At 40.2% G+C, this 14,804-nt stretch overlaps 1 long non-coding RNA gene across 2 annotated transcripts; it reads right to left on the reverse strand.

Moving 5' to 3' along the window:
- Positions 1-3,215: 3,215 nt before the first annotated feature.
- LOC146596712 (uncharacterized) lies at positions 3,216-14,798 on the reverse strand. Of its 2 annotated transcripts, none has more exons than XR_014895668.1 (3): positions 14,660-14,798; positions 7,421-11,807; positions 3,216-7,139 (listed from the first exon to the last, which is right to left on the reverse strand). It is a non-coding gene; the product is annotated as an uncharacterized LOC146596712 (long non-coding RNA). The 2 variants fall into 2 exon arrangements; XR_014895669.1 differs by having other exon boundaries at positions 3,216-4,576; positions 7,005-11,807.
- Positions 14,799-14,804: the final 6 nt, after the last annotated feature.

Consider the following 14,804-nt stretch of genomic DNA (forward strand, 5'->3'; position numbering starts at 1 on the left):
GGGCCCCGCTGGGGCGACCGGCGCGGAGGAAACTTCGGGTGAACTTCGAGGGCCCGGGGCTGTGCGCCGGCCGCCGAGCCCGAGCCCGAGCCCGAGCCCGAGCCCGAGCCCGAGCCGGAGCCCGAGCCCGGCAGGGAGGGCAGCGCAGCGCTCCCCGCGGCTCCTCGTGCTTTTACCGCTTTTCCGAGGGAAACGAGGACAGCGCAAGGCCGCTCGTGCGCGTCTCCCACGCCACGCAGCTTTTGAGGCGATTCCGGCCTCAGCTGGGCAATGGGGCTCAGCCCCGCAGCCTGGAGCTGGCGGTGGGCCCCGCACAGGGCAGTGACCCAGCCGCGGGAGTTGCACCAGCGGCACGAAGAGGGGGACTGAGCCTCCTTCCCCCCGCTCCCCTGCAAGYCTGCACTGGCATAGTCTCAAAGGTATGAAACCTTCCCTGTAGGTTTCATGACCATAAACGGCAGGGTGCTCCCCGAAGGAAACCTCGCACTGATGTGGAAGAGCCATGTTACGGACACCCAACCACAGGAGTTTCAGCAGGCACCGAAATTTCCCTGAGACACAAATCCTGAAGCAAGCCTTGGAGCCACTGGCTCTGGGCAGGCAGGACTCTGGTGCAGAGACACGGTTATTCTCTTGTTGAGGAAAGACGCCTACCCCACACATAAGAGAGGATTTTAACTTCACCCACACGGAGTTATAATTAATACACTGCCCTCAAGAGTGATAATTTTCATTTTCACATGTTAATTTATCCTTTCTTTCAATAAAGTTTTTAAGATGTGGGAAATGATTCATGTTTTCTTTCTTCAATTTTGTGTGTAATAACTGGGGTTATCCCCCGTATTACCCGGGKATCTCATGAGAACCAACACAGAAGAAAAACTTACCCAGCAACCTAACACTTTTCAATTAGGGAAAACAAGGCTGTCATTTTTCTCCCACTCTAACAGCCAGCTATTTCCTGRTGTCTAGAAGACCAAAATGGGATCTCAACCCCATACACCCAAATAAAGTCCACGCACTGGGATGAAAAAGCACAACAAATTATATATACATTTTCAGAGGGCTGTGAAGTTAAACGACCTTGTTCTGAGCAGGGGAATAACATCTCTCCCACATACTTGCTCTCTTTGCAAGGCTAATTACACTTGTGGTCAAATGGTCTGCCGTGGATTTTGAAGGGGATTTAATTCCTTACCTAATTGCTGACATCTAAAGATTTTCCATGTCCTGTTCTGCCAGCTGAAAGTGAGTTTCTGTTTCTTCCTGGATAGCCATAGCCAAAGTGCTAATCTTTGTACACTCATGCTGATCTTAGCCTTCAAAAGTGCTTTGATATAACCTCTTCTTGGGAAAACAATAAGGGCTAACTTTCCCTAAGGGAAAAAAAAAAGAGCAGTCTGACAATCTTGTGGACGAACTCCCAACATAAATTGGATGATCTTATCTCACTTCTTAGATTTACTTCATTTTGCTGAATTACAGACAAATTCCTTTTATGGGAGAGACATCGTCTTAGTCCTCACTGATTAATTAGCTCATTTTTGCGAGTATTAGAAAATGGTGTTTTATGAACCAGTGCTGCATATGACTTAAAACTATATAACAGAAGTGGATCAAAATGGAGTAATGTACTACAAGCTTTGTGATAAGAGTGAAATTGGAAATTGAAATTGCAGTTCTCCTAATGTTTTCATCTTTTCCAAGCTTGCATTATAAAAAAGGTTAGGCTTATGGAAGTGTCTGTAGCAGCAGAATTACCATGATATGTACACAGAAAATGTTTTGTGTATTGCCTTGGTTCATCTGCCCCTTGTAAACTTGACTGAGGCTCTTTTCGAACCAGTCTTTCAGAAGAGACAAAGCTGTGCTTCCACCATCTCAAAGGTCCTGGACATTTTGTTCAAGAGAGAGTACATTAAGCCTAGCTTCCTGGTCAAATTTGGATTTCCCTAAGCACACCCTCTTTGTCCGATATTCCCTCTCAYGTTCCAGATGGCTGTCGCTTCCTCCTGGCCATGTGTGTGGCACGCTGTCATTGCCTTCTTCCCTCTGCCAAACCGAGGGTAAGGTCCTCTCTCCCCGTTTAAGTCRATGGCAAAATTCCCACGGGTTTGAACAAGGCCCAGATTTCAGGCGAACTGTTTAACATTATCAATATTGAATGAAGTGATTGCTCTATGAATGATTCAATATTGAACTCCTCCATTGTTATGAAGAGTCCTAATTTGGGTATACATCCTATTGATATACATTATTTTTGTAGAGYTTTTTTTTTAGTATTCTGTTTTCTTAAAGTATTTTGAGATCTCTGTAAATGAGAACTATAAATATGYTGTCAAAATTAATTAGCTCTTAAGCTTTCATATATGTGACATAATATTTCACTTCCGATTTGGTTCCAGTACAGGATGGGGATAATTCAGTCCTCGTTTAGTATTCATGAGTGTGCTTTTATTACTGTGACAAGGTTCAGGAAAACTCAAAATGCTAAAGGCACRGGATCCCTCGGCATGATTCAAGCTGAACAACAAACATATCCACATTCTGCAAATGGATGTAACTTCTTTAGATGAACAATTTCTCCTATTCTCAGGGGCCTCCTAAAGATGTAATTTTTGATTCCTAGATACAGAGTGGGTATCTTTTTCAGAGAACTGCTCTGGCAACTTAAGTGGATGCATGCAATCTGCATTCTTAAAAGGAAAGCGCTTGTTGGTCTCTTCCTATCTCTCAATATTTTCTTTCCTTTTATTTGGCTTTTATTTTTGCCATCTTTTACCACTCTATTTTATATATAATCTTATTTCAGAAGAACTACTGTTTAGTCTTTTTGGATTATTATACTTCAAGACAGTCTTCTCCCTGTTTCCCATGGCAGATAGTTTTAAATAAAATATTCAATACTGTGGTTTTCTTTTTTCAATTAGAATGATGAAATTTGCATTTTTTTTATAACAGTGGAACTATGCCATTTTCCACTTTTTGTTTTGACAAATAACCAACTGTTTGCATGCTTTAAATGTTATCCAGAAGTTTAACCAAAAAAAACTCTGGGGAATTCTTGATTTTTACATCTGAAATGAAGAATTAGTTTTCAAAATCCCTTGACAGCTGCAGAATTCAYGTAATTATAATATCACAAAATATAAACTTTTAAAGATGAGCAAATGAGAAAAAGAAAGGATTTAAAATTAGATTGTTTAGAACTCTCTGATTTATTATTTCTGTTGTTAAAACCTACTTAATCCAATAACTAATAAACACTTCGGACAAAAGATCTATTTGTTTAAAAAAATCAACACTCTTGTCCTTTCAATTAAAATGTCAGAGCTCACAATAAACATCTGAGACCTTCAACAAGTCCTCCAGCAAGACAGAAAAAAAATCAAAGTTGACATTCATGTGATTTTTACGGTAAAAACAATTCTCCTCTCTCCAATCGCCAGAAATAAACCAAACATCCCATAACATCCATTTCCAACTACCTTTTGTGTCTGCAAAAGTGAAAAGGACAAGCCCATTTTTACGCATCTTTTGTCAATCATCTTTAAAAGGCTAAGCTGAACATTCTCTTATTATTCTTTGTATTTTATTCTTATAGTCAGGAAGCTCCTGTCCCAGTGTAGTAACAGAAGGTATACAAATGGTTTCTATTTCATTTTCAAAAGGCTGTCCTGTAAAATAYGCAACTATCAGTTCAAAGCAGTTTTAATGTAAATGCAAGGAACTGTTGTCATCACACCATGGTACACACACTGCCTTCTCAATGAAGACAAAAGTAGAGCTAACAAAAAGTAATACAAAATAAGATTCTGGGGAGAAAAGACATACACATATAAACAAAGCTAGCAAAGCCAAAATATGCCAAACCAGCCAACGCGGGTCTCCAACTCCTGACCTCCAGGTACATAGCACRTTATAAGAGGCTGCAAACTTGTAACATGCTGATGAATTTCTAATAATACTATTATAATCAGACAGCATCTGTTAGCATTAATGAAGAAGTTCTATGGATCCTTTAGGCATCCTCCATACTTTGGTCTACTCAAAATCCAAATGGGAACACATCCTGGAATGAATACCGAATCTCAGTATCTGTAAAGGAGGTCCCCTACTTGGAGAAAAGCTTGCCTCTTTAACTGAACTACCTCTTTGTATTTATAAAGCAGAGAAAATAGATACTCCCAATTCTCCTTCTTAATACAWTACTACACTGATCGATGTAGACACTTTATGTCCCCTCCATTGTAAAGTAAGAAAGTAAGTTCAATCACTCTTCATATGATAGCTTTTCTTTGCACTCAGTGGGTCTTGCAATGAGTCTTGCAACTCTTCTCTGAAATCATGCCAATTTGAATTGTTTTTGCAATGCACAGGCTGGCACTCCTCATTGTGGTGAGGAGCGCTGCATGTAAAACATTCTTACATCTTGCAGTCGAGTCTGTTATTGTTTCATATACATTCTRATACTTCTTTTTTGAGCACATGTGTATGAGTAGTGATCTTCATAAAATTGTTCTCAGTAATGCGGAGGTCCCAGCTGATGAGATGTATCCTGAATTGCTCTTTGGACCTATAAAAAATATGTTCGTTTTTCTCTTCCAATATGTARCACTTCGTATTTCATATGTCACAAGTTGTTAGCTTTTTCATTCAAAGTTCATTTTGGTCATTTTCTTTTTAAATCCATAGAAGAGGGAAAAAATAAAATGCCAACTCTTTTGCAAGTACAAATGATGATTCTGATTTCATTCTGGTCTCATATCACACAATTCTATTTGTGATTTATAAAATGCAAGTTAGAAGCACCAGTTCTGTAGATGGGTTAGATTGTTTTTCTTTTAAAGCTAATTCAGATCAAAAATTTTGGTCCTAGAAGCCAGATTGTATGAGAGAGAGGAAAAGTAAAAAACTATATGCCTTGTCTGTTAGAAACAGGACCCTCATATTGCAAATTGGCTGTGATGGTGGCAGCAAAAGCTACTAGTAGAGAAGCAGATAATATAGAAGGGAAAAGATCTTCACATTCTTGGTGAAAGTAGCTTAATTTTCAAACAGACAGAACTGCAGGACCATTCATTTTAGCAAACCATTTTGCTCACATGTAAATTTTCTTGTAGCTCAGGAGTTTTTAATTCCCAGACTCTTTTTACCATCTGTAACTCAATCTCTATTTTTTAAAGAAACTACAGACATCTGTTTAAATACCCATCTCTTCCGTCACATGGAATTTTGGATTCAAAAAATCTCAGCTCGAAAATAATACCAAAGTTGGATCACATTTCCAAGTAACTGCAGACTGGCACTTCGATGCTGCCTGTTTAATTAGCCCTTTCCATTATACTGGCTGTGACGGGCTACAGAGTGCATGACAGTGCCTGCTGCTGAGGTGGGGGCCTGGGCCACAGAGTGGGGTGAGGAGTCAGGGCTGTGGCGGAGAACGTGGGGAAAAGCCCCGGCAGTGTTTGCGGCCTGCTCTGCTCCCCGGGCAGGGCAAGGGTCCACCCTTGCTGAGGGAAGAAGGGTTGAAGCCCTGATGCTGAGCCTGGTACTCTGCTGTGATCCTGCATTGCATGTAAAACTGCTACTGCCCRTGAGAGCAGAGGCAGCAGCCTGCTTGCATCTCTGTCCTCTCACCCTTCTACCAGGGTTCCTGACAGGCCAGCCAGCAGCTCCCCTTCTCACCGTGTTCCCTGCGAGGGGTCACTGTAGTCCCATCTTCCTCACTCTCTAAAGAAAACAGCATTCCCACCTCCTCTTCTGTATAGGAAAGGAGAGAGGAAGACAGGCTGGGGCTAGAACAGTCCTTTCAGGGCATTTTTAGATCTCCAGAAGTGTTTACTTTGGCTGCATATATGTACTCATACTCCTGACTCGTACAAAATACCTCATTCTTTGTGTTTCTTTAGAACTTACTCATSAACAGACTTTGCCCCTTAAATCAGCTCCTTGCTTGCCTTACTGGAAAAGCAGACATTTACATGGATACACTGGAGGTCTGATTCACTTACATGATGCCCTATGGCTTGATAAAAGCCTGTATGTTTCCTTGTGGGCAGTTATCTGGACCCCTTTCCTGTATGAATTTCTTCCCTAGATAAAACTAGCTCAAAGGGAGGTTTTCCATTCCTAATTCTACCTAATCTAGCTTTGTTCTGCAACAATACTCAGATGRCAAAATAAACAAATGCTACATACCAGTTAAACAAATGCAATTGTATTTTATTCAGCCTCAAATTTTGTTTCTCATAAAATATTTACTATTGACATTTTAAACCAATCTTCTATAATGCTAGTTAACAAATGTTATAAAAGTGGTAATACCTAATGGGAAACCTAGATTCCACTTTTCTGGAGAAATTTCATAGTTCTTGGGGGATGTATAAAATCCAGAATATGGAAAAATCAGAGGGAAACTTCTATTCATTTGCAAATTTGTTTTTAAAAAAACACTTTAGGGATATGTTTGCAGCTGAAGCATCTGAGCAGTGTTGCTCTAGATCCATAGTAGCTGGAGGTTTTGAGGAAGTAGTGAAAATATGGCAGGTAGCAGCACCCATGTATTAATATCAAATTAAGTTTCTCTACCAATGTTCAGTTAGGGCTCTGGAGTCAGAGGAGGGATCACAAGGCAACACCATAGGAGGTTACACCAAACACTCCATTACAGAATTCACCCTAATTCAACGAGACTTGATGGAGGGTAAATATGGACCCTCATTACTTACAGAAAAGCTCTGAGCTGTGCATTTCGAACGTTTTAAATTAATCCATGGCCAATGGAAAAGTATTTGTAAACACATATCAAAACCTTTTCCACATACCCGAGAGAATGAAATTAACTCAATATTATACAATATGGATGATACATACCCTCTATTTTTCATTTACTGTTCACTAGCAGAACAGCACATGATTTATGTTGTGTATGTATCAATATTTTTCTAAWTTTAATTTGATAGTTTTCCTACAGGAATAGGCTAACCTTCATCCATACCCACCTTTAATAATATTTATTCTGCCTGTTCCTGTATTACAGCTCTTTTGTTCCTCAGTGGCTCACTGGATATTCCCTCTTATTGCTATGTCCATCTGCTGAGTACACTTTTCCCAAAATAGTCCATGACCGTTCTTTCCTATATTTGCACAAGAGATGTACTATTATTATATTTGCACGGAAGAAGTTAGACAATCCTGCAAAAATGTTTTTCAGTGATATCATTTGTCTACCTTGAAAGTTGATTTACAGTTTGAAATGTGACATCATAAGTGGCAAGTGACATAAGAAATAAGTGGAAAATACTTTGCAGTCTTTTAGAAATCTAGCCAGAGTTGCTCTTTGTTAGAGCCTCTGTTTATTTGCCCAGAAGAATTAATATTTGGTCAAAGAGAATGACCAGCAGGTATTGTTACTTACTACTCAACTTGCTTCCAACATTTAAAGATGAACTCTTGGTGCCTTTGAGAACACGGCTTCTGATACCACAATTCCACACCATTAGTTGCATTGGGAAAAGAGCGGGAGCCAGCCCTGAAAGAGTAACAAGGCATTTTTCGAATGTGCAGGACATGCAAAGCCACAAATGCCAGGCAATGAAAACCAGGTGCTTAAAGCCACATTCAAAGATCTGGAATTTCCTCATGCACAATAATGCCTGTTGTGATAAGCAGTTACACACTTGTGGAAGTAGCCTTTCAAATGCACTTCTATCTCTGGCTAAAGGAATTCTTACTATACAGACATCTTCAGCAAAATAATACCTTGCATTTTAATTTGTTTTTACATGCAGGAATCTCAAAACAGTAACAGGTACACAGAAGCAAACGCTGGTCTCAGTGATGTCTATGGGAAGACACTTCTTTTGACTTCACTGGGATCACAATCCAGCCACAACTGATTAATATTCATTCCACTCCTGTGAGACAAGTGAGGGATATATAGAGATCACTTCACATACCACTGCAGTGTAGCAGTCTCTGGAAAATATCAACTGTTCCAAAACACAGAGGAGCACAGCACAGTTTGGAACAGGATGTGAAGGCCAATACTATATCCAATTGGAACAATACAGGAAAGGCTGATAGCCAGAGTGGAATTACCTAAAATAGATTTTGGCCAGCATACTTGGATTAAGAGCTCTACTTTTCAAAAGGTGAGCTGTGACCTCTAATAACCATAAATAGTCAGGACTTTCTTTTTGTGGCTCAATGGAAAGATGGCACCATTAGCAATATGGCATTTGCTCACACCATACTGATCTATTGCTTCATTACTGGATCATTTGCACAGCTTTCAACAGGACTGAAGTGGCTTCAAAATTAAATGAAGAGCTGTGGCGAAGTCCTGACCCCACTGAAGAGACTATCACAATCCCACTTGGAACCAGTGGAACCAGAATTTATCTTCCAGCAAACAGCCTGCGAGATCTAGCAGCAACATTTCCCACCAGATAGCAATTGTGAGATCTTTCATATCTTATGTAACTGCGAACCTTAAATAAAACATATACCTAGCTCATCACATTTTCCTAATTTAATTAGAACTTTGCATAGTTCTCTAGGTTGGCAAAGTCTTATCTTGCAATATGCTGCAGATGATACTGCTCAGAGATTAACGTTTGCATTTTAATTAAAGTTTTTATTCAGGAAGTTTGTGACACCCCCACAGCAGCATTTAAGACCACTAAAATAGTTAACTGTTATTATTCTTAGAATGAGCAGCCATAGCCTGATATAAAAATATCACACTCAAAGTATCACCAAAACTTAGTGTGTGCTTTTCATAAATGCATGTACTTTTCTGGGCTTGTTTTTAATAGGCTTTTATCAGAACCTTGCATTTTCCAGGGTAACAACTATACATATTTTTAAATTTGTACTCTGTTCAGTAGTGAACATGCTCTCCTGTACTGGTTCCCAAACAACACTTGGAAGTTGCATTCTGCTGAGCGCTAGCAAGCTATCAGATGGATGGGTTGCAACCACAGCACTGCCTCTACTGACAGTGAGGGGATGGGGAAAGAAACAGCCACAGYTCAAGGAAGAGTTGAAAAAGAGAGGGAGCTGAAATTGCAAGAGTGAAGACAGCAGGAACATGAAAACAGCAGCACCATGGAAAAGCTCCAGAAGATATTGCAGCAGGAATCTAAGGGCAAAGATGAAGAAGGAATTACAGCAGCCAAGGATTAGGCAAGGATGATGTGCTCTGACTCCTCAGCAGAGGTCTCAGGGAGGGAGGAAGGGGAAGCAGAGGGGAGGCAGCCACAACAGCCTCCTGAAAGATTGGGAACTGTTGTCTGCTGGAAAGAATGATCTCCAGTCCTAATTTAGTAACAGGAGAGAGAGTTATTACCATGAGTAGTGGTAGTGAAATAGAACTTCAGTCAGGGACCAACCTCGCCACAGCACAAACATAAAATGAAAAGACAGTGTCTGCCCAAGGAGTTTCCAAATTATGTACAAAGGAAGGGCAGAGGAGTAYACAGCAGCAGCAGCAGCAAGGCACTGCCAGAGCAGGGAGCAGACTGTTCAGCCCAACTTTGTAAAATCCTGCAGGCTTCTCTTCAGCTAATACATGTATACTGTGCCCAGCTTTAGCACAGCATGGTCTTAGTGAGGATTGGATATGGGTCTCAGCTGTTTTACATTTTTTTAAACTGTTTCAGATATAGTCTGAGATTGAAGTATTACAAAGTTGGCTCTTACTTCTTTAATGATCMTTTTGATAAAGATGAACTAGGGGAAACATTCAAGAAGTCTCCCTGACACTGACCTGGGCCTTGAGTAAGCACAAATCTTAAATACTGCTGCTATTTCACTGCCTTCAATAGATCTGAAGCATGTACTTACACAGAAAGACATACATGAACAAGACCTATGTGCATATCTATCTACAAACAAAGTCAATTTTCAAACGTGGGTCCCTCAGAAAATACTTGAATCCCACATTAGGAACCTCAGACCACCTCACTAGTGCCCAGGGAATGTAACTGTCAAGAGAAGCAAGGGACATCTGGGTATCCTGTTTAGATGATGAATATTTGGCTCTGTATCTGAGGCAAATGATTGGCGTGTAACACACTAACTGCATCAACTATCAAAACCAGGGAAAATGCTAAACAATTATTGAAAAGGCATAAGCACTTCCTTCTGCAAAGATCTCAGTTTCTGATTTAAACACAAGAAAAATCTTTACCACACGTGACTGTCAGGACCCTGAGTGCACTAAGAGGCTTTAATTGCTCTGACCAGCCTCACCTCCACCCACACCTCTGCCCATGGGGCCAGGTGATGTTGAGTGTCTGATGAGGGGTGTCTGTCCTCAGACCTGGCTGCGGGACAGCCCTGCTGTGCTCAGCTGTGGGCCCCGCTGATGTGGGATACTTTGAGTATCTCCTTTATATTTTGTGAATACAACAGGCAAATCCACAGTAGCACTGATTCATACATCCCCTCGCATAGAGTTGGTTGAAATCTAATAAGCAGCTGGATTGAAGTTTGGACAGTTTGATAATTACGATGAGTTAACATTTGGCTACTTCATTTTCTGACTTTCAAACAGTTCCACTGAAGTATACTTCAAGTATCTGAATATTCCTCTCACTTTGTTTCATTTGTACAGTACCTACCTCTGGGAAAGAACATAACCTGTGCACCAGATGTGCTACGTTAGAATTTCTGCCTGCCCATCAGACAGGGCATGCCTCCACAGGATCTAATCCACCTCCATCGCAGATGAGGAACATATGGAGCACCATGAATGGCACACAAGACTTCTCTTTGAACTACATTCCTCGTATCAAAGGGCCCTTTGTCTTGCTGCCTTTTTTGCTGTTCCTCTGGGTAATCATGAGGAAAGAACTGAACATTTGGAAAAGCCTCCTGGGGACAAATTCATTTCTAGTGCAACTCTGCTGAAGTTAATGGTGTTACACCATGGACAAAAATGGCACTGTAATATTAAAAACAAGACAGCATACTACTCTGTAATTATTGTCCAAGAAAGTAAAAATAACAAAAATAACTCATAGACTCCAAAGGGCATAGCTGGCTTATTCAGTTTAAAAGGTGAAAATAAAAGAATATACTGATTTTTAATTTGTATATATATGTGTGTGTGTGTGCGCATGCACTCACATACAAACATATGTATGTACACACATACGAATAAAAGGATAACACCACCTCTGCATTAATTTTAAGAACATGCCAGAAATATAATTTATTGTGACTGTATGTTTTAAAAGACATAATATAAATAGCTCTTTGGAAAATTAAAGGCCTTCTTTCATACTCACATAAATTAGGAATAAATTATTTCTAATCAAGAGCTACACTGTTGTAAGGGGGTACTGGGGCCTGCAACACCAAAATGGTTATTCTGTAACATAATCAAACATCATGAATTAGGCTTTGTCCTTCTTAGAAAAAAAGACAATGTTGGATTTTTTTTGGCAGTGAACATTTAAAGGTCATTATGGGAAGGAAGGAAGCTTTTCTTGTATYATGTTTAGTGAATTTTGTAGGAAGMGGCAGTCTGTTCCGTTAGAGACTTCACTTTACAATACCACATGGAGGTAAGGAAGAGATACACTGAAGCTCARTGATGATGTTCAATACAAGATAATGACAGAGGCAAGGCAGAGATCTGACAGAATTATTGCACAGGCTTTGGACGCATTTGTCAGTAACAGCTGCTGTATCTTGGCCTTCCTTCTTAAGTGGGATTCATCCAGGCAATCATCTTTTCCAGCCAAAGGAGTAACACCCAGTGATGAGAACTGCTCTGGTAATAACAGGAGGTCCTAAAGAAAGGGCACAACTCTAAATATTTCTACAGATTGGCTGAAGAGTATCTCTTAGTGCAACAAATGATCTAGCAAACAATTYATGGTCATTAGCTACTCAGATGTCCCCAGGTAATCTTATGGCCTCTTGTACACACAGAAACACGGCTTTCCGTCAGGTAGTAATCAATAACAWGGCTGACATGCATGCCCTTTGTACCTGCCCTTAGCCAGAACACAAAGTCTTGGTCTCCCTAACAGTGCCAGACATCTCCATTTCCTAGAATAAATTATCTGGAGAAGTCAGTTTTTATTTTACAAACAAAACAGGTTTTCAACTACAGTATAACTGAGAAAATGAAAAAAGAGGCTAATCAGCTAACAGGAAATCACTGAACAGCTTCAGGAAGCAATAAAAAAAAATCAGAGTTTTGAGGATAAATACATTTTTGCTAAAATGGTATCTCATACAAGATGTATCATTTTTTGTTCTAAAAAAAACAGTAGGATTCATAAAAATATTTACAGGTTTCTTTGCTTGTTCATATATAAAGCAATATTCTCTTGATCAGAGAGAATACAATTACACGGGAATATTAGTTCCTTAGTTGATTTCTCAAGATAGATATTAACATTTGATTAAAAGGATTCCTCCTGTTTAAAGATACAGAAATGTACAAAAAAAAAAATACACTTCCTCTTTTTTCCTGGAACCAAGATACACGCTGACTTTTCATTAAAAATGTCACAGCTGCCACTCTCAACTGATATAAAGCAATGAACCTAGTCTCACACACATGAAAAAAGAAAATTGTAAAAAATACAAGATTTTAAAACAGTAAGACTTTAAAAATGTTATTCCATTTGCTTCTCGCTACAGGCAGAGGATCCTGTAGAGATTTACTTCCTTTTCCAAAAAAAAAGTGTCCATAATCACAAGAGCTAGAAATTATTTTTATAAGTGAAAGTCAAATATATTGGAAATGCATGAGTCCAGAAGCTGCGAACCTATATAAAACATCCAACACAAAATCTTGTGACAGAACAGTAATCTGTCAACACTATTTATAAAGGGAACTCTCTTTTTCCACTCTTTTAAGGCAGAAAATATTTTGTTAATTTTTAGCATCTATTCCTTTGTTCAGCCAGGAAGCATCATACTGCAAAAGCGCCATTAATTTCAGATAGGCTAAAAGGAAGGGTTCTTAGTTTAAAATCTGTAAGACAAGTATAGTACTGTTAGATAAAGAATTAACATAAACTTCATAGAAAAAAAAGCAAACTGAGGCTTTACCGTACTACAGACTTCAGAGGTGCTGATTATGAGGTTTTGTTTGTACAAAAACAACACATTAATCACTTGGAGAGGCTTGAAGTGAGGAGAATGATTACCAGAGCAGGTTATCAAGTCCTTAGTCTTGACAACACTTAGAGCGARACCTTTTAAATACTTGGCCACCCGCAAATGTAGGTAGTTATGTGCTATGTGAGGCACCTAGAGAATGCTGAAAGTCCTAGCTGGTGCCAATATTCATGTCCAAGTGCCTTTATTCCTTTAAAAATCACCTGTCCCTCTAGCTTTTTTACATGCAGTTTGAACTTTAGTACAGTTTCTACAAGAAGTTCTATCAACGTGCAACCTGAATTATTATTGCCTTATTGATGCTATAATCCATAGTTGGCACAAAGATACTGTAYGAAAAAAAGATCTAATGCCTGAAACAACACAAGATTTTAAATATACGCACTATTCTGATTTAGCCATTCTCTGTGTTCTTCTGTATCACAAAACTCTTAGCAATATTATAATCTGTGCAGTATACTACTCACAGTGTTTACAATGAGCCCATGCCTTCAAAGGAGCCATATATATGTTTAGATTACGCATGTGCTTAAATGCATGGATGATTTGGGTCTACAATTAGAAGTTTTACTATTAAGTTTTGTCTTTCAATGAAAAATATTTCATTCTTGAAACAGCAGTCTAGAAGCTCTACAAAGATCTCMTTTTTTATTAAGAAACATCTCATGAATTTTATGCATGAAATCTCCTTTAGACACACCTGAACCTGTAATATCCAGTGGCCAAAATAAAGATACGTGGGGAAGAAATAAAATCCTTATTTATTTCTGCCCATTTTAAAAGGGCAGTCAGTAGAGTGGCGATTGTATTAGGAAAACTTAAGCTGAAATATATTATTCTTTCAACTTCAGTAACAAGTTGTTTGACTTAGAACTAGATACTCCAGGCTGATATTTGCATTGAGCTGTTTGAATTGCTGTTAAGTCATGCTGGAGAGAAAAATCTGATTTATTTCTGTTTATGTAAAATGAAGAGCATTTATTYTAGTCTAATAACTTTGGAGAATATGACCCAGCATCGCTGCTGCTGGAGTGTTTTGCTTAAGGCAACGTATTTGGTTATCAGTCTCTATGCTTTGGTAGTGTCTGCAAGCAGTAAGCAGGCTCTGCGGCACAGCACAGCTGGATCCCTGACTCAAAAACACGTTAATTTTACAAGAAATTAATTTGTTATATAGAGCATGAGAAAAGACTTTTTGAAAAAATGGCTTAGGAAWTGTGGAAACAGCAACGAAAGAAAAAATGAAAACTTGTAACGTCGGAGATGTGGGAACACGGCAAACGGGGGGCAGGGACGGGAACACGGCTTCCTCCGCAGGAAGGTCTCGGCGTCTCCACGCCCGTGGAGGAACCCCACGCCCGTGGAGGAACCGTGGGGGCCGAGAGCGCCCCTCTCCTCCAACGCCCCCGCGCAGCGCGCTGCCAGCGCCGGCTCACGCACCCCGGCAGCCGCCAGCGGCGCAGCTCCCCCCGCGCGAGGGGCAGAGCCTGCGCCCGCCCGCCGTTACCGGCCGCCGGCGGGCTCGGGATCCTTTCAACGTCTCTTCTGCGGACGGACCGCGGCGGCGGCGGCTCCGGCGCGGCCTYCGGTAGCGCCCGGGCAGCCCCGCGCCCCTCTCAGGGCCGCTTTTGCGCTCCGTCTCCCCCATTTCC

The sequence above is a fragment of the Rhea americana genome, unplaced genomic scaffold, assembly GCF_003343005.1.
Source record: "Rhea americana isolate MKP2758 unplaced genomic scaffold, rheAme1 scaffold_2, whole genome shotgun sequence".
Taxonomy (NCBI): domain Eukaryota; kingdom Metazoa; phylum Chordata; class Aves; order Rheiformes; family Rheidae; genus Rhea; species Rhea americana.